Below are 20,051 nucleotides of genomic sequence, written 5' to 3' on the forward strand. Positions count from 1 at the left end.
TGTAGGTAGTTTATCGTGTTGGCATCTCCTTTCCAGGTACGATACATTCAGCAGCTTCTTTGAGTTGTCTTCTATTCAGCATCTCCTTCGTTTTCAGATTAGGGGTGTATTCACTGATATATCAACACAGTTCATTAATAATGAATTTATTGTTATCACCGAAAACACTGTTTTTTCTCTGTCGTTGAAATCTAATTTTTAGTCCATACAGAACTTTATCAGAATCACAGAATCCAAATATCCCTTTTAGAGGAACTGCTACGGTAAAACTATTCTCTGCTTTTGATTCATTGGCTTGGGATTCTTTGATTATAGCCCGCGTCAGTGATTGTAGATACTATCAATCACTTCCATACTTGAGTATATTTAGTAATACATATTTTTTACACTAAAACTTTTGAAATCCTGACCCCAATATGTGAATAAATTTTTGTTTTTCTTGTGGGGATAGTTGAGTTTTACCTTTCTTAATTTCTTTGATAACCTGTAATTCACAAGATTCCTTCTGAGCATCTTTCACACTCTTTATAGCACTTGCAGCATTTCCCACAACAGAAGCAGTTGAACCTATGAGGTCCTTATGTTTAAGAACTGTTAAACCAATGCCCATTGGAATATCCATTATTCCATCTCCACTTCAAAATTGTTCTCCAACACCGGGTTGCCTTTTAGGTTTGTAGCATTCTCTACCAAGATAAACACCTTTACCCTGGGGATTGTTCGAACAACGGTATGGGTAAAGGTATATACCCTCTCCTTCAGTAATTATTATATATTTCTTCAGCTCATGCTTCCTCACAGTCGGCAATATATATATATATATATATATATATATATATATATATATATATATATATATATATATATATATATATATATATATATATATATATATATATATATATATTAGGGTGTTTCACTCATGGTGGTAAAAAAATGAAATTTGTTGAAAATTGTCAGAAGAAGTGTCCCCTTGTTTCTTATGACCCATAAATATTTTCGGCAAATATTTGGTTTGATTCGTCAATATTTACTGGTCCCACAGTTGGACAAGATTCCACATTTCAAGTGAAACTTCGAAAAAAATCAAATGGAGGAGAAGACAAAAAATTGCAACGAACGTTTATTGAACTGAAAATTAACAAAAAAATTTATGAAAAAGAAATGTAGAACAATTATGCAAGTAGAGCAGGGCAATCAAATCGTTGGGCTCAAGGAGCAGGAGGGAACTTAGCAGTCACTCCAGCCTTTGTTCTCTTGACAGTCTTGCGGTCATGATGAACAACTTTGAGGAGGAACTGGTTCTGCTGCTTGTCTTCGGTTCGGGCTTGGAGTTTTTGTATCAGTGCCACTCCTCTCTCTGCTGCATCATTGGTGACCTGCAGGCCTCGGACGGTGGCTCGAGTTCGTGGATCTTGCAAAACATCTTCCACGTTATGGGTAGTGACCATCCTCCCAGCAAAGATCCCAATGGCCTATAGTGTTCGCCCTGTTACCAATTTGGAAAAACCGTCAGGGAGAGTGAAGTTCTTCTTTTCAAGTCTCTTGAGTGCTTTCGAGGTTGCTGGACGGCTTAGGTTCTTGACCATGGCCGCCCGGTCATCGGGAGACACTCGTTCGTCGAAGAAGGCTAGGACCACTCCTTGCTCTGAGAGGTACCAGAGGTGCCTGTGGAGGGCCTTCTCTGCCGTTGACCCGAGTTCTCTATCCACAAACACCTGGAGAATCGCCAAGAACTCCAGGTCATTCTTCGGTGCACAGTTTGGGACAGCTGTCTCATGCCAGAATCTGATGTAAATGAGACTGACGAAACGGGCCAGTCGTCGGACTCCGCGTTTTTCCGAACTCGTCAGCTCCAGTTGTTGCAAAAACAGGGCAATCTTCAGGATATAAATAGCCTTTGCCATCCATCTCGCCTGATGGTAGACTCCAGGGGCCCTAAATCGAGGCAGATCTCCACTCCATCCTCCTAGGTAGAGAAGAGAGAGCTGAAGGAGTTCGAGATAGTCCTCTCTTGGGTGGGCTGCATCATGGATGACTCTCCTGAGGAAGTCTATCATCTTCAGCCTTTGTGATTCGCTCCACTCATCCAGGGGTTGTTCGTCGCTGAGGGTACCGGCAGATGTCTTGTCCAAGACGTCCCATTTTCCTCGGAATCGTTTGAAGAGGGGAATGTCGGGACATGGGGGAGAGCCGGAGGAGTTCATAGGTGTTCTTCAGTACCACCTCGTGAATGTGATGTCGGCATGCCAGCCAAAGAAGAGGTCTTCCAAGGGACTGTTCAATTATGGTGCAGGCTCTGCTAATCATGCCACTGTTGGACGCAGTCGTATCAAATGAGAAACCGATGATCTTGTCAGCAATCTGATACGTGTCCAGTAGCCGAAGAACGGTATCTGCTATCGACATATCGACATATCGATATGCAATTATCGACATAGCTGACTAAGGGAACCTGTATGTTGTGTGCTATTGAATTCCAAATTCGTAACAATATTTAAAAGTTCATGATAGACACTCTCAAAAGGCACCGTACATGTGCTCAGTATTTAAGGAGATCCGGATCTTGTCTATACAAGAGCTGAGGCCAAGAGATTAAGGTTTTGTCTTCACAAAAAGAACAAGAAGATGAACAACGCTGAGCTCTCTATGAGCAGCGTTTGCTACGCGAGACACTGCTAAAAACGTCAACATACCATTCAAAAGTGTGCGACCTGTTAACACGGTCCCATTTCGCTAAGATTTTGCATGAAGCACTTTTTATAGGAAAGGTTCAAAGGCAAACCTGTGCTGATAAAATTATTGCACTTCAGAAAAAATGAAACACCCTAATATATATATATATATATATATATATATATATATATATATATATATATATATATATATATATACACATATATACATACACTAATATATATACATATATATATATATATATATATATATATATATATATATATATATATATATATATATATATGACGACAAAATAAGTCTCAGTATATTTCTTATAAGGGAACTTCTCGTAAGTGAATTCTGATGGATATAACTTCTCCATTGAAGGAAATCAGGCGATTACTTTAGTCGGTGATTCTAAAATTTACTCTGTAGATGGTTTTAGCTGATACAGACAGATAAACAAGATTTTTCAGTTCCATGTTTAATTCATATCCAATGGGGTTAAGTATGCACTGAAGGAGAATATTGCATTTGTTCTTTTACTGTCATTGAAAGCCCCATCAACCAAATCAAAGTGAATCAATGCAGAATTTATACCTGAAGATATTTGGATAGTATCATCAATGTAATAAATTGGGTTCGTTTCAATCTTTTTTGAGGAGAAACCCAATAATTCTCTGAATTAATTTTCAATGGTGAGATCATCTTTGTAATTGTTTTTCAACTGAATGCTTGATTTTTAAGTATGTTTTTGGATGCCTATGGTTATATTTCTTGGGTCATCCCCTTGTGTCTTCAGAAGGTACGCAATTTCAGGAGATATTTGAGAAATCTCATATGCTCCGGGTGGGATTGCTATCATTTTATACCCGCTTCCTGGATTATAACTGAAGTTGTTGTTTTTCTCTGTGATATTGAACAGGGTATTCTAAGTTTCCATTGACAATAGTGAAGCTTCGTATTCTTTTGTAAGGTCAAGTTGTAGTGGGTATTGAAACAAAGCCATGCGATCACTAGTTGTGAAGTTAAAGCTTAAGATAATGCTTCTCATTGTATATGGGATAAAATGTATTTGTATTGGCCTTTATTAATTTTTTTCACATTCATCAACTGGTCTAAAATGGCTGAAGCCTCATTAAAGCAATTGTTGTTTCCAGCCTTCTTACTACCTCATAGTAATAGCAGTCTATTAATTAGCTGTGCTGGGTCATTTGGAAGAAAGATAACACCTGAACCTGAACCAAGCTTACTTAATGGTTCAATAATATGTTTTTCCTTCTCATTCCTCTTCCCAATTTTCCCAGCAACATAAACCCCATCGTCAAGTGAGTCCAGTAAATCAATCTATACTCCGTCATCCTCATTTTTCAAATTCAACGGTTCATCAAAATAAGTTGAATCGTGATGCCCATCTTTTGTTAGAAGAAACATTAATCTTGGAGTTAATTTACCATTTGATCGAGCAGAGCTTAGGAATGCCAATGTATCATTAAATATCAATACCTTCAGTTTGATAAAATAGAATCTCCTCTCCTCCTTTTGTTGGAATGAGACCCGCTATGGTTTTTGAATCCGCTGAATATTCATTGTTTTGAAGAACTCACAACATAATTGGGAGGTTGATTTTCCTCCTCAAGTTGCTGGAATAATCCCTCATCATCATATTCCCATTCTCCTATATCATTTAGTTCTTGCTCCGTCATTTGGCCAAAATCTTTTATCATTTGAACCTTTTCGGGTGTATTTTATTGAAGGAGTTGTGGAAACCCCCGTTTCTACCATTTGTTGTTGAGAAGCTTTAAGAAGCGGTTTAAAATATTTATCTTGTTTGCTTTCAAACGCTTCTTCACCTGGTAGTTTTTGCCTCCATTTCTTCCAGATATCTTGTTGTTGTTGAGCTACTTTGGAAACCCACCTTTGATGTTCCTTAAATCGTCTTGCTCGTTCTTGCGCATCCATCTATTTATTGTAATACTGCATATCAAAAAGCATCTCATCTTCTTTAACAACGAGATAATTATGTTTGCCCTTGGCTTCATGAACTCTTCAAATTCGCTTTTACGACATATTGTTGAACAGTTATTTCTCCAAAAATTCCGCGTATCTCTCACTTTTAGCTTGAAGAATATGAAGGTATTTGCATTATTTCTTATTGAGTGACGTGGGAGTTGAAAGTACGACTGTGATAGATAAATACAATTACAAGAGGAATGCCTCCCTCTGGTATAGTAGCTATCCATTACCGTTTTTTTTTTCATTTACACAATCATTGAATAGAATAAGGTTCTTGTTTGATTTCTCCAAATTTCGTGGTGTGGGTATGTCATCCAAGTTATCGCTAAGAATACAAGATACTGGAGGGTTTAATTTCTTTTTATTTTGGGTTTGGCAAAATAGTTGTACGACATCTTCGATGTTATAATCATTCTGCTTGTTTTGAAGTTTGAACAAACCGATGATGTCTTCTTTTTGAAGACCCATGTTGAAACCTTGTGAGAGCAGTTGATATTCGGGTTGAAAGCTTGGCTTCGTGAAAATTATTAAATTGACGTAATCTAAAAAGCCCAGAGTAAAGGCCCTGTCACACCTTGACGATTTAGCCAGCGTATGCCTGACGTATGAAAAATTTGGCTAAAACGCTGGCACACGTCGAATACATATGGGTAAGTTTTGTATACGTTACGAGCATGATGGCATACGTCATAGTATGCTGGCATACGTCATAGTACGCTGGCATACGTCGTAGTACGCTGAGCTGTTAGATAAATCTTCCATGCTTGAAATTTTTCGACGTATGCCAGCGTATGACTCACACGTTCCGCATAGCGCTGGCCATAAGTTGTAGGCACATTACGTGATCGTTGACACACGTTACTTGTAAGTTACTCATAAGTCGAAACACGTCGAGGTAATGTTTAGCGAACCCGAAACTTATTTCTAACCTATGAGTAACGTGTTGTAGGCATGTTACGCGATCGTTGACACACGTCGACACACGTTGCTTGTAAATTACTCATAAGTCGAAACATTTCAAGGTAATGGTTAGCGTCAGTGTTCCAGACTCCCTGGTTTTTTCTTTTTTCGGAATGACGGTGATGTTAACACTTCGATTTCTAGTGCGGTTATAATATAATATAATTAATAGGATGCCGCTCAACGATTTAAATCATAACTGCACGAGAAATCGAAGTGTCAACATCACTGTCATACTGAAGAAAAAAAAAACCAAAAAAAAAAAAAACCAGGGAGTCTGGAACACTGACGCTAACCATTACCTCGACGTGTTTCGACTTATGAGTAACGTAAAGTAACGCGTGTCGACGTGTATCAACGATCGCGTAACGTGCCTACAACTTATGGCCAGCGTATGCGGAACGTGTGTCATACGCCGATTACGTCGAGAAATTATCAACATGCTGAAAATTTCTCGACGTACGACGACGTATGCCAGCGTACTACGACGTATGCCAGCGTGCTCTTAATGTATACAAAACTTACCCATAACGTATATGACGTGTGCCAGCTTGGTTCGGCAAATTTTTCATACGTCGGCATATGTTGGCTAAAACGTCAAGGTGTGACAGCGGCTTCACACTTCGATGTCTAGTGCGGTTATGATTTGAATCGTCGAGCCGCAGCCTTTTATTAGGCTACGCCACGTGATCGTCGGCGATACGCTGCCGCGCACTATGCATAAGTTAGACTATCGTTGGGCATAGGTTGTGAACGCCGACAACACGCTCAGCATTCGTTGGTATAAGTTATCTATATGTGATTGAAACGTTCTGTGTACATTACTAATACATTATGCATACGTCCAACACGTTATTATATGCCCAAAACTTAAAAAAAAAATCAATAGTTCAGCGTACGCCAGCGTTTTACATACATTTTGATACCTTGCCATACGCTGGCTAAAACGTCAAGGTGTGACAGCCCCTTTAGGAGCATCTTTAAAAGCAAATACATTTTCCCACATCTGCTCAGGCCTACTATGAGACATCTAAGTGAGTTTGGGATATTTCTATGGTTGCTGAATCGTATATTGCGTTCCCAGATTGGTAAAAACTCCATTTGTATTTAATTGAAATATAATATCACCTCCTGCTTTTAGCGAAGTAACTCATCTATTATCAGGTCATCGAAAGAGGCCAGGGAAGTCTTTGTGCCCATATGCAAGTGTGTCAACATCATTTTCAGCGATCCACTGCTTGGAGTGAAAGGGGGATAAAGACACCTTGTTTACCCATATACCATAGATCTGGTGCAACTCACTCTTCAGCATATCCATACCATGCCTGAAGGTTTTCCTATCAAAGAGGCTCTCTTTTTATTGCTCATGGAAAAGGTGCTTCTTTACAACACACTTCTTTACACCCTTAGCGTTCCGGATACCCTTCCCACTGGCCTCGAGGATGGAATACATCTTAGGGCGAAGCCGCACATACTTGGCGACGGGGCGGCCGGCACACTCATCCTTCATCTTACCAAGCACCTTCTTGTTTTATCGCTGTGGAGTGGGTGGTCTTTCAGGTAGTCTCTCGTGTCGTTGAGCTCTGCGTGTGTGACCATGTCCGCGTATACATCCTCTGTCTGGATCTCGAGGAGGAGCGAGTCCATGTCCGAGTAGAGGAGGTTGCATCGGTCCCCGTATTGCTCTTTCAGCTGGCTGTAGTAGAAATCATACATGAGATGCTTGGACAGGTCTCGGATGCTCATACACACAGAAAGGTTGATTTAGCACTAGTCTGCTCTTATTCATGTGAAGAGCGGTGAGGTCGTTCTCGATTATCTTCTGCCGTGCAAATCTTGGGCAGGAGATTAGGCATCGCTGCTTCTCATCCTCATAGGTATGGACCAGCTTAACGTAAACACGCTTGCACCAAACATTTCAGATAACATCAGAAAATAATCGGTCACTGTCATTGCAAGTAAACACGATCAGGAGTCATCAAGCATGCCAGTAAATGCATGTACTAAGTTAATTCACAAGAGTGCAAACATGGCCATGTATGGAAAAGAGGTGGGGGAAGGAAGGTTGGGTGGGAATGGGGGAGGGTTAGTCTGGACCGAACAGCCAGATGACGTAGTAAGAGGAATCCCCATGCAATGTCCGGGATTCCCTGGTGCTTTAATGCAAGAGAGGTCCAAACGCTAAAGGTAAATCCACCACCTGCTGCATGATTGATGTGACCGTTTCCTCGGCATGCCAGGCCCCCAGAATCCGTCTTCTGGTCCTCTTTGGGGTCGAGCCCAAAATGCTAACCCTTTCTCATAAAGGTGTGTATCCTGCCTTGAGCCCATGTTTGGCAATGGCAGACCTGTTGGGATAATTGCACTCAAAGGCCTTGGAATGTTCAGCAATATGTTGGCCGAAGGTCCTCCCTGACTCTCCCACATACTTGGCACCACAACTACAGGGTATCGCATACACCACCCCCACCCTGTCCTTCCTTGGTAACTTGTCCTTTACCCTCATTTGGGCTTTCTTGAGAGTGAAGACCGGTTTTAAACTTACCCTCACTCCTGCCATTTTCAATACTCTGCCGATCCTCTGCGATACCAAGTATATAAGGCAGAACAAAAACCTCTGGGCTGTTACTTCGGTCCCAGTCTGTTGGATGGGCCATGTAGGATCATTATCCTTTTTGGCAGCAAGCTGTCCGGGTAACCTCTAGCTTGGTCCACCTCTCTCATCAAAACCTCAAAAACTTTTGAAGATGGTCAACCTCTCTCATCTTGCCTTCAATGGTGGATGGTATCTCACATGCTCTTTTTGAGAGGGTGTGTACCACTGATTTTTTGTGCTCCAATGGATGACAGCAATTAAAGTCAAGGTAGCAGTCAGTGTGTGTGGGCTTTCTATACACTGTGACCTTCAGACTTCCTTTGGAATCACTTGTTATGAGCATGTCTAAGAAGGGAAGTGTTCCATTCTTCTCCTCCTAACGAGTGAAATTGATCAATGGAAAAGTTTTCCTGATGGCCTCATGTATGGAATACATGGTATCAGTGGGACAGATGACGAAAGTGTCATCCACATAACAGAACCACACACTTGGCTTTACTGGCAGGGACAGAATGGTACACTCTTCCAAATCCTCCATCACCATATTAGCGATGACGGACGATACTGGCGAGTCCACGGTGGTGCCAAAAACCTGTTTGTAATACACTACGCCAAAGACAAAGTACATGGAAGAGATGTAAGCAGAGAGCATGTCACACACGTCCATCAACCTTAAGGCACCCACAGCCTGTTTCCACCAATCATCTTCCACCAATTGCCAGTTTGCCACCTTGATTACCATGGCTATGGGCACATTGGTGAATAACGGGACGACATCGAAAGATACCATGGTCTCATGTGGTTTGATGATGACATGTTTCACTTTTTCAGCAAAGGCAGTGATATTATGTAAGGATCGCTCTGTTTTGCCAACCAAATGCTTCAGGATGTTGGTCAAGAATTTAGATAAGGCATATGATTGTCCATTAATACAGGAGACAATGAGCTGCAGTGGGAATTCTGCCTTGTGCACTTTTGGTAGTCTGTAGGCCCTGGGAGCCACTCCATTGCTGCTGTACAACCGACAGTCTTTGAGATGCTTTAATTCTGGCGAGCAATGAGTTTAACCTTTGCTGCTCCTTTTTAGTTGGATCGGAGATTTGTGCTCGTTTGTATTTGCATCCTCCAAGATATCCTGCATTTTCTTCATGCAGATGAGTCGATCCAACAGAACTGTTGCACATCCCTTGTCTGCCAGTAAGAATGCCACATCATCTATCTTACATAGTTCTTGTAAAGCCCGTCGTTGTGCCTGGTCCAAATTGAAATTGTTGCGAGGCATGTGGGGAGGTTTAAGTAAAACAGCAGCCACCCATGATCTGACCTTGTTCTTCATCGTGTCCTCAAGGTACGTGATCGCAGACTCTACCTGGGACACAATGGTGTCGTTTGGAATGCCTCGGGGAGTGATGGAAAAATTAAGGCCCTTCTGCAGTAAGCTCGTTTGGGCAATCTGAGAGCCATTTACGTGACAGGTTTACCACCCATCGGTTCCGGAGCATGTTGATATCCTGGACTGGGGCCGCGTCCCGCTCGGTCCCATTTAACAAAGTGGTGAACTTTTGTTGATGTCGCTTCTCCACCGATGTCCTGGTGTGCTTAGTACACGTGCAGGCTCTCTGTTGTACTCAAACCCACAACTCACTTGGTAATATTGGCGTGATAGTATGAGCCAAACGTTGTATTTGGTCATAATGCTTTGTGAGGCGATGGTGGCAATTGGATATGCGCAAGCGAAGGAATTTCCATCCCATTGCCTGCATAATCCACTTCTCTTCCAAACCCAGCATGGGGGGTCTGAACTGCAGGGGTTTGGGAAGAATGCCCTGCTCCAAACAGCGGTGGTTGAAACGTAGATGTGCCTTCATTACTTCGATCAGTTCCACGAGTTTGGTAAATCGTTGGCATTTCTTGGGTAATGTCCTGCCTATGGTTTTCGCCAATAATTACAAGTAAAGACTTGCGGTTGGGAGTAAAATCAATGGATTCCATGGTAGATTCTCCAACCTTTAATTGAACAAACAATGACTCAACAGTTTCGATCAACAACATGTGCAATGCACCATGCATCCATAAACCTTTCTCAAGAGTTGTATCAAAATTTGTATGATATTAATATCAAAATTAATTGGCGGTTGAATATAAAAATATATGTATATGTATATATATATATATATATAAAAATATATATATATATATATATATATATATATTAAAAAATATATATATATATATATATATTAAAAAAAAAAATATATATATATATTAAAATATATATGTATAGATGTCGTTTTTGGCCGCATCTATCAATTTTAGAAATCAGGCCTGTGCTGACATTTTGACTGAAAAATTAATTGGTGGTTGAATTCATTGACCTGGTATGCAAATCCTGTTCAAATTTCAAGTCAATCACATGCAAATTGAGGATTTTAGAATGTCATCCTAAATTGTTGACCTCTTGGCATGTGCTGACCTCACAAATTATTGGTGGTTGTATTCAGTGAGCTGATATGAAAACGGTCTTCAAATTTCAAGTCAATAGGATGAAAATTTATAATTTTAGAAATATGGCTAATGTTGACCTTTTGACCGATGTTGACCTCAAAATAAATGGTACTTGAATTCAGGAAGCTGAAATGCAAATGGTCTTCAAATTTCAAGTCAGTCGGACAAAAATTGACAATTTTAGAAACAATTTTAGAAATGTGGCCCATGTTGATGTTTTTGCTTATGTTGACCAGTTGGCCAATATTGACCTAAAAAATAATAGGTGGTTGAATTAAGTGACCTGGTATGTAAATCCTGTTCAAATTTCAAGTCAATCACATGCAAATTGAGGATTTTAGAATGTCATCCTAAATTGTTGACCTCTTGGCATGTGCTGACCTCACAAATTATTGGTGGTTGTATTCAGTGAGCTGATATGAAAACGGTCTTCAAATTTCAAGTCAATAGGATGAAAATTTATAATTTTAGAAATATGGCTAATGTTGACCTTTTGACCGATGTTGACCTCAAAATAAATGGTACTTGAATTCAGGAAGCTGAAATGCAAATGGTCTTCAAATTTCAAGTCAGTCGGACAAAAATTGACAATTTTAGAAACAATTTTAGAAATGTGGCCCATGTTGATGTTTTTGCTTATGTTGACCAGTTGGCCAATATTGACCTAAAAAATAATAGGTGGTTGAATTAAGTGACCTGGTATGTAAATCCTTTTCAAATTTCAAGACAATCGAATAAAATTGAGGATTTAATTTTTTTTGGCCCAAATTGTCCTTATGGCCTGTTTACCTCAAAATTAATAGCTGGTTGAATTCAGTGACATGATGTGCAAATGCACTTCAAATTTCAAGTTCATCGGACTAAAATTGAGGATTTTAGAAATTTGGCCCATGTTGACCTTTTGGTCTGTGTTGAACTTTTCACTTAGGGTGATCTCAAAAATAAGAACTCAGCCAACTGATATACAAATGTTCTTCAAATTTCAAATCAATTGGATGAAAATTGAGGATTTTAGAAAATTTGGCCCAAATTGGACGTTTGGCATATTTTGACCTTTTTAGCCTATGTTTACGTCAAAATTAATTGGTGGTTGAATTGAGTGATCCGACATGCAAATGCTCTTCAAATTTTAAGTCAATTGAATGAAAATTGAGGATTTTATAAATCTGGCTGATGTTGACATTTTGGTCTATGGTGACCTTAAAATTAATAGGTGTTTGGTTTCAGCGACATGATATGCAAATGCTCTTCAAATTTCAAGTCAATCAGATGAAAATCGACAATTCTATAAACGATTAAAAAATTTGGCATTTGTTGGATTGACCTTTTGACCTATGTATGCTAATGTCAAAAGTAATAGGTGGTTGAATTCATTAACCTGATATACAAAACCTGCTCAAATTTCACGTCAATCGGATGAAATCTGAGGATTTTAGAAAATTTGGCTGAAATTGTCCGATGTGGACCTTTCTGGTGGATCAAATTTTATGAAACTTTCATGCGGGACCGTATCAGGGTGGGTGACATGAATGTCCAAAATTTTCAGAACTATCGGTTTAGCGGTTTGGGCTGGAGGCAAGCAGCAGACAAACAAGCAAACCAACAAACAAACAAGAAGACGTCGTGCAGAGCACGATATTTGCAAAATCCATAAAATAAATTTGACTTCAAAAATAATTGGTGGTTGAATTGAATGACCTGATGTGCAAATCCTCTTCAAATTTGAAGTCAATGAGATGAAAATTGAGGATCTTCGAATTTGGCTGATGTTGCCCTTTTGGCCGATGTGGACCTACCAAATAATTGGTGGTTGATTTCAGTGACCTCAAATATAAATCCTCTCCAGATTTCAAGTCAATCAGATGAAATTTGAGGAATTTAGAAATCTCAGCAAACTTGTTGACCTTTGGCCTATGTTGACGTTTTGGTCGATGTGGACCTCAACAATAATTGGCTAGTTGAGTTCAGTGACCTCAAATATAAATCCTCTTCAAATTTCAAGTCAATCGGATGAAAATTGAGGATTTTAGAAACTCCACCTTAGTTGTTGACATTTGGCCTATGTTGACCTCAACAATAATTGGCTCGTTGAATTCAGTGACCTGAAATAGAAATCTTCAAATTTGAAGTCAATCGGATGAAAATTGAGGATTTTAGAAATACCACCTCAGTTATTGACCTTTGGCCTATGTTGAACCTTTGACCTTTTGACATCAAAAACAACAGCCTTCTTCCTTATGACAAACTCGACCATGTGGTGTAGTTTCGTGAAGATAGGTTTGAAATTGTGGCCTGCAGGCGATAAACAGACAGACAGACAGACAGAATAACAAAATCGATTGACCAATATACACTACTTGAAAAAGCTTCGATTTTGCAAGTAACAAGAAAAATATGTGGTGCAGAGCATGACACTTGCAAAATTCACACCCCTCTCCGAAGGTTGCCATGGATACATCAAATTGTCCGTTTCATTACATCCACCACCAAAGGTGAAGGTGGTTTTGTTTTCACCCCTTTCTCTCTGTTTGTTAGTTGCAAAATCGAACATTTTTCAAGTATATTGGTCAGTCGATTTTGTTATTGTCTGTCTGTCACCCACAGGTCACAATTTTAAAGTGATCTTCACGAAACTTCACCACGTGGTAGAGATTTTAGTAAGGAAGAAGATTGTTTTCGAGGACAAAAGGTCATAAGGTCAACATAGACCAAAGGTCAACAACTTGGGTGAGATTTATAAAATCTTCAGTTTTCATCCGATGGACTTGAAATTTGAAGAGGATTTATATTTCAGGTCACTGAATTCAACTAGCCAATTATTGTTGAGGTCAACATAGGCCAAAAGTCAACAACTTAGGTGGGATTTATAAAATCTTCAGTTTTCATCTGATGGGCTTGAAATTTGAAGTGGATTTATATTTCAGGTCACTGCATTCAACCATCGAATTATTTTGGAGGTCAACATCGACCAAAGGGTCAACACAGGGCCAAGGTCCACAACAATGGTGGTGTTTCTAAAATCCTCAATTTTAATTCGATTAACTTGAAATTTAAAGAGGATTTATATTTCAGGTCACTGAATTCAACCAGAGAATTATTTTTGAGGTCAACATTGACAAAAAGGTCAACATAGACCCAAGGTGAACAACGAAAGTTGTATTTCTAAAATCCTCAATTTTCATCCGATTGACTTGAAATTTGAAGAGGATTTATATTTCAGGTTACTGATTTCAAGTGGCCAATTATTTTTGAGGTTAACATACACCAAAAGGTCAACGTAGGTGCAAGGTCAACAACTGAGGTGTTATTTCTAAAATCCTTAATTTTCATCCCATTGACTTGAAATTTGAAGAGGATTTTCATGTCAGGTCACTGAATTCAACCACCAATTATTTTTGAGGTCCACGTAGGCCAAAGTGTCAACATGGGCCAAATTTCTAAAACTTGTCAATTTTCATCCAATTCACTTGAAATTTGAAGAGTTGCATATTTGGCCATTTAATTCAACCACCAATTATTTTTGAGGTCAAATTTGTTTTCTGGATTTTGCAAGCATTGTGCTCTGCACAATGTCTTCATCTTATTCTATCTTTGTCTGTCTGTTTGTCTGTCTGTCTGGCCTTTTGGCCTATGTTGATCTCAAAACCAATAAGTGGTTGAATTCAGTGACCTGATATGAAAATGTTCTTCAAATTTCAAGTCAATCAGATGAAAATTGAGGATTTTTGAAAATTTGGCCCAAATTGGCCTTTTGGCCTAAGTTTCCCTCACAATTAATAGGTGGTTGAATTCAGTGACGTCATATGAAAATGATCTTCAAATTTCAGGTTAATTGTATTAAAATTGAGGATTTTACAAATCTGGCCTATGTTGACTGTTTGGTCTATGTTGTCCTTTTGGCTGATGGTAACCTTAAAAAATAATAGGTGCTTGAATTCAGTGACCTGATTCGCAAATGCTCTGTTTGTGAGCATATCCCTGAATCATCTATATAAATGCAGCATTGTTTTTTGGTGAAAGCTACTCATGGTTTTTGGGTTATATACAGTGCGTACTACAATCAGTAATCACCCTGACTACAACCTGCCGATATCCGAAAAATTGCCAATATTGGCCAAGCACTAATGTGTGTGTGTGTGTGTGTTTGTGTGTTTGTGTGTTTGTGTGTTTGTGTGTTTGTGTGTTTGTGTGTTTGTGTGTTTGTGTGTTTGTGTGTTTGTGTGTTTGTGTGTTTGTGTGTTTGTGTGTGTGTGTGTGTGTGTGTGTGTGTGTGTGTGTGTTTGTGTGTTTGTGTGTGTGTGTGTGTTGTTCATAAAGCATAACATTTCTCTCTGCCAACTCCCCTCCCACCCCTCTGTGTCTCTGTCAAGACGGTGTTTATGTCCGGATGAGAATTTGTCGCCAGATGCGTCCAGGCGGTGTTCGTCTCTTGGCAGTATTTATAGTATTACTGGCAGAAAATGGATTTCAGACATTCTTTTGTTTCCATCTTCACTGTTATTCCATGCAGAAGCATTTTGATGAGACAGTGTGAATCGTAATTAACGCTCCAGCGCACGTCAGTGAGTGAGTGAATCAGTCAGTGGTTAGAAAAAGCTTTATATGTTAGATATCCTCCATTACTACAACTTCTCAAACAGCCCTAATTATTTACACATTATCTGGAATTCAACTGAAGGTTCCTTGGTCTTCCATGAGCCTTACTCCTGTTTAAAAAAAAAAGAACAGGAAGAAGAAGAAGATGGTATCGGTAGGCATTTGCAATTTGTTCATGGGCTCATGAAAAATTTGCATACACTTCGTGAAGGGCAGGGGAAGAGATGCGATCTTTCTTGTTCAGTATAAAGCTAGCAGTCAGGGCACACAGTTTAATATGCACCAAAGGAATGCTGCACAATGCAGGAAAGTACCTGATCACATTCTCGCAGGATTTGTTTTTTCTTAAGACATGAAACATCTGGGCAGTCAACATCAAGTGAATGCAAGAAAAAGGCTTCTGACGTCGAAAGTGGTAGGTTGAAATAGATGTAGAGTCTGATTTTAAGTCCAGGATGGTTATTGGAGGATGGAGGAACAATGGGGATGGTTTTTACACCGATTGGGAGTCCAGGATGATTCTTTCACCGATTAGGAATTCAAGGTGGTCATTCCAGGATGGAGCCCACTGGGAATGGTTTTTCTACTGATTTCGAGTTCACTGGGAATGGTTTTTCTACTGATTTGGAGTCCACTAGGAATGGTTATTCCAGGATGGAGTCCACTGGAAATGATTTTTCGACTGATTTGGAGTTCACTGGGAATGGTTTTTCTACTGATTTGGAGTCCACCGAGAATGGTTTTCTACTGATTTGGAATCCACTGGGAATGGTTTTCCTACCGATTTGGAGTCCACTGGGAATGGTTTTTCCACTGATTGAGTCCACGGTGGATTTTCCACTGATTTGGAGTCCACGGTGGATTTTCCACTGATTTGGAGTCCACTGTGGATTTTCCACTGATTTGGAGTCCATGGTGGACTTTCCACTAATTTGGTGTCCACGGTCGACTTTCCACTGACTTGGAGTCCATGGTAGATTTTCCACTGATGTGGAGTCCAGGATGGCTTTTCCACTTATCATAGCCAATACAAATTGATGGATTGATGTACAGTAAAAAATATCCCACTCTCTAAGAAGGAGTATTGCGACCTCGGTAACCTTCGGTATTTGGGAGATGAGATGAACAGAAACCATGAGAGAAAACTACTTTGTTATGAGACTGCATGTGCAAAATGTGAAAAGCAATGATGGTCTGTTGAGTTTTGAGCAAGGGAAGTTGGGCATAGAGGTTTGCTTCATTCCCTGGTAGATTCTCGAGGTTGTTGTCCTTTTTGCGAAAGCTTCAAAAACTGACACTGAAAGGACTCGCAGAAACCTTAGCATAGGAGTTGGTTTTGGTTTTTGAAAAGAGAAATGACAATTGTTAATGGGGTTTGCTCTATTATTCGTCCCCTACCGATTTCAATGGAGGGGACTATATGTTTGCTCTCTATCTGTCCGTCCGTCTGTCCATACCACCTGTGTTTTTTCAGACTTTTTATTCCCATACCCTTTAACATATTCAACTGAAACTTGGTACATGACTTTATTGTGATAAGTTACAGAACAAGTTCGAGTTTCAGAGCGTTTTGTCAATGTTTCACAGAGTTATGGCCTTTTTAGACTTCGAAAAAATCATATTGTACATGGATAGCATTCAGCTGCCCTGACTCTGCCCCATTGGTTTACACCCATTGGCTGGACAGCTGGTCTGACTCCACCCCGATAAAATCATGTGTCGCCATTGCACAAGGTTGCCAGATGTCCAATAATAATCGTATTTGTACATTTTCCATATTTTTTACCCTGTTTTCTTCTTCTTTTTTGATGTTTTATGTTTTCCCATTTTTTCATGATGTTTGAATTTACAGTGTCACCAAAGAGGAATTTCCCTGGATACGGGGCAAAGATTATTAGGGTACCACGAGCCTTACAGGCTGTGGTACCCCATTGTTTCTGTTCTGTTTCTTTTTTGTTAATCTTTGTCTCTTTTTCGGCTTTTTTCGCTTGATTATTTCTTCAACATTTTTTTTCTCAGCAACCGCTTGTCTGATTGACACAACATTTTCAGGGTATGAGTGATGCCCCATGGAGAATATTTTAATGATAATTATGACATCATAGGTCATGTGGTATGGCAGCCATTTTTGATTAAACGAAAAAAATCTATATATTAAATTATATCTCTGAAACCGCTGATCAGAAAAAATTGAAACTTAGCACATCACATTCAACTGCCAATGGGGAATAAGGACCTTGTAATGATGACATAATAGGTGAAGTGGTAGAGCAGCAAAAATTGATTTACTTGATATCCTTGTCCTAAAAATCTGAAACTGCATACACAATCTATGACCAAATAAAAATGAAATTAAATTTATGATGTCATCTGTCACGTCGTTTGGCAGCCATATCTTTTTTAACCGTTTTCTCTTTGAAATACTTTAAAAACCGTTTTCCCCCAAATCACTTGACACATCGATACGAATCACATCACATTACATGGAGCAAGGGTAGTGGATCATAACTGCAAACTTTCGAATCGATCACTACAGCGGTTTCCAAAATATAATTTTTTAATATTTTCCTTGAAACCATGCCTCGTGTTGGCTTTATGTTTAGTTCGGTGGGCTTTGGATCCTAGGGTCCCGAGTTCAAACCTCACTCAGCTGTTGAATTAATACCAGGTGGGGTTAACTCGGCCTGTCATCCTTCTGAGGTCGGCAAAATGAGTGCCAGCTGGCTGGTATACTGTGTCGCAGTGGCGACCCGTCCAGGATTGTGTCAAATAGCCAAGGATACTGCTTAAGCAGCACCAACGCTCTGCACAGAGTATGGTCCCAATCTCCTCCTTGAAACCAGTTTGGTTGCCAAACCACGTGACTAATGATGTCATTGTTAAATAAAATGTATACAGCAAATTGTTAAATAAAACTAATACACATATACAGTTGATCATCACTGCAAAGTCCAGTATTAATAGGTTCTTCAGTTTCAGAGGAATAATTTTTTGTCATACCCAATAAATCATATGTTGAATACTGCAGAGAGGTGTTGGGTGGGGCATAAGCACAGCCCATCCTGTAGGCCATGCCTTCCCTCCCCTCCACAAACATCACAAGCACCGCCTTTTAGCTAGGCCACGCCTTTCACTTCAGCCACCCAGAAATCGTGGACATATTTTTCATTTCACAAAGCTTAGTATGTTTATAGAGGCCTCATGTACATTTGAAGACTGAACAATACATCTTCCATCATAAAATAAAGGTACCGTTTTGAGGAAACAAAGGAACATTTTGATTACAATTCAAACGAGGTTATGCATGTTTTGTTTGCAACGATCGCAGCAGCGGTCTAATATACACTACCCAATGAAGGGACGTTAATTCTCATATTATGCAGAGGAAAGAAAATCGTAGTCTTTCATTCAAAATACTTTACGTTTTCACCCAAGTTTTAAGAGTGAATTTTTATAAGATAGGCCCAAAATGGTAACATTTGAACATTGATGTCTTTAGATATTTTTCAAATTTTTATCCCAGGTTGTGTGTGGTCTAAAACTCAGAAAGCCAAATTTTTGATGTGATTGACCCATTCCCCACGGTTTGGGCCACACCCAAAGTTTGGAGATTTTGACAAGCTTGAATTTTTTTCCCATTTTCAAAGTGAAATATTTAGAATAACCATTAGTTGCCCAAGGAAATTCCTTTAAAAACTTATTTTATGGTTTGGGTACTAAAATATTTTGAACAAAAATCTTTGGGATCTGGATGGTTATGGATAGTGGTGCCACCTATAATCCCTTTCGGCAAACATTCACTTAAGACTTTCTCTGGCCATATTTTTAATAGCCATCAAGGTCCCACAGATTTTATTAGTGCATAAGATAGTAGAAGTACTGTACTATCCTGTGAAAGTAACACATTCATGGGACCTTTGTGGTCATGGCAATAAAGGGGGTCTCAAGACCACTTAGGGCTATACGAAGCCCTTTTTCGAGCCACACCCACTCCCATAACCATCCTGATATTTTGAAACTAATATTATCAAATGAAAGCTCCATATCTATACTAACAAAACCAATAGTAACATCCATGGGACCTTTTAAAAACAAAGAATAAAACAGGTCCAAAGTTGCCTTGTTTGACAGATAATGTACATATTGATGTACATATTATGTACAGGTATATGTACACGACATGTACATGGTCTGCCTCTGTCACCAAATTCCATCACTTGCTACAGAAGTCCACTATATTCCATTGCTGATTCTATTTGAAACTGTAAAATATGTATGTATTATGAAATAAATGCTGTTTTGAGCAAATTTTGTCTTTTGTATACATTCTTTATCTTGAAACCACGTAATTATGAGATGCAAGGTGATTTCTTTCATTTGTATTTGTCGCCTTGCATGACTTTTTCCCATCATGCCATTTGTAATTTCCTTTTCTTTGTCTTGGCAAGATGAAAGAACATGGAAAAAGAGAAAGCTGAATTTATATCCACCCAATCCTTATACTGTATATCATACCTGGTAAGTTACTATTTCCCACATTTTTCTGTTTCCCACATTCACATTCACATCCCACAATTTCCCACATTCCCACACATTATAAATAGGTTAAAGGTTATCTGGGATTAGCAGTTTTGAAATCCAGCATCAATTCAATCCAAGATACCATGTGTTTACTGTCTGTTCCTATGTGAAATCAGCA

General features: G+C 39.3%; 1 protein-coding gene and 1 pseudogene across 16 annotated transcripts in view; both read right to left on the reverse strand.

Annotated features, from left to right (window-relative positions):
• LOC147030040 (uncharacterized) overlaps positions 1-20,051 on the reverse strand; it is a 244,532-nt gene that overhangs the window by 131,435 nt on the left and 93,046 nt on the right. For 5 of the 16 annotated variants that reach the window (XR_015056194.1, XR_015056191.1, XR_015056189.1 and 2 more), the window contains exon 2: positions 7,171-7,351. The exons of the other annotated variants lie outside the window; for them this stretch is intronic. The gene's annotated coding sequence lies outside the window, so the exon portion shown is untranslated. The remainder of the gene's footprint in view (positions 1-7,170; positions 7,352-20,051) is intronic. 16 annotated transcript variants of the gene reach the window in all.
• On the reverse strand, positions 7,374-10,119 carry LOC147030042 (uncharacterized; annotated as a pseudogene).

This window comes from Eptatretus burgeri, chromosome 3 (genome assembly GCF_056783735.1).
Source record: "Eptatretus burgeri isolate ZD-2024b chromosome 3, Ebu_testis_v1, whole genome shotgun sequence".
Classification (NCBI taxonomy): domain Eukaryota; kingdom Metazoa; phylum Chordata; class Myxini; order Myxiniformes; family Myxinidae; genus Eptatretus; species Eptatretus burgeri.